This window comes from Phytophthora parasitica, assembly GCF_000247585.1.
Source record: "Phytophthora parasitica INRA-310 unplaced genomic scaffold supercont2.8, whole genome shotgun sequence".
Classification (NCBI taxonomy): domain Eukaryota; phylum Oomycota; class Peronosporomycetes; order Peronosporales; family Peronosporaceae; genus Phytophthora; species Phytophthora nicotianae.
This window is the reverse complement of record NW_008648994.1, coordinates 831,085-832,241: the sequence shown is the minus strand read 5'-3', so window position 1 is coordinate 832,241 and position 1,157 is coordinate 831,085.

The window sequence follows — 1,157 nt, the reverse complement described above, 5'->3', positions numbered from 1 at the left end:
GTAGAGCCGGCAGGACCCATGGTCGATCACCCGCAGTACGATCCGTCGAAGAGCATCCTGAAACATCCCGCGGCAGTCAGCAACCAGATCGTAAAGGTGTCTGACCGGAGGGAAGGCGAGGATACAGCCGAGGAGATGCCTGAAGGCGACGAAACCGAAGGCCCGACGAAGACGAAACCGATCGAGACTGCCCTGGAGCCGCCCACGGCGAGTCAACCTTTGGAGGACCATCAGGTCTGCATCAGCGAAGGAGGCCAGCTCTTTGCGGAAAATGTGGACTGCCATATGGCGGTCCTGCCGGAGATAACGATGACCACGGAAGATGTGAAGCTCCAAGATTTCCGGATCGAGAACGACGGCGAGAACACGCCGGAGGAAGTAGATCGCCTAAGGAAGATCATCTGGAGCCGACAACACCTGTTGCTTGGGAAAGGAAACGCACTGCCACCCGCCGCGCGAGGCGTCGTCTGCGACATCGATACAGGGGACGCCAAGCCGGTAGCCCAACGCGTGCGTAGAGTGGCACCGCAGTTCCGTAGCAAGTTGTCCGACCTGATCAAGGGTTTGCTGTTCGCCAAGATCAACAGGGTGCCCAGCTCCCCGTGGGCGTCGCCGATCGTGGTGATAATCAAGGAGAACGGCGTCGATATCCGACTCTGCATTGATTACCGCGTTGTGAACAGCCTGATGCGTCTCATGGTATACCCCATACCGCTGGTCAACGATCTGCTAAGTTCACGCAGAGCCTCGACCTGATCAATGGTCTGCTGTAGCGCACTCAACGAGGCCCGCACGCCGGCAAGGTCCAACGAAGGATCGGCCAGCTCGATGGTGGACATGGTGGCAGGGGCGCCGCGCGCAGCAGAACGGGGAGACGAGCAGGGCGAGGACGTGAGGTCGACGAAAATGTTGCTGTCTGCAGAGGAGAGAGTTAGCGAAGGAAAAGGGATCGAGGACGCATGGAAACGGACGTACCGGAAGACATGACGATGTGGCTGCACGGACACCGAAGACGAGCGTGAAGGCGCAGACGAGAGGTGATGCGCGAGGCGGAAATCAGTGAGTGAAGCCCGATAGTTGGTACTGTGGACTCTCACTCAGGGGACGATTGTGGTGAAGCGACAGTTGGCTTTTGCGAATAAGAAAACTGATTGATG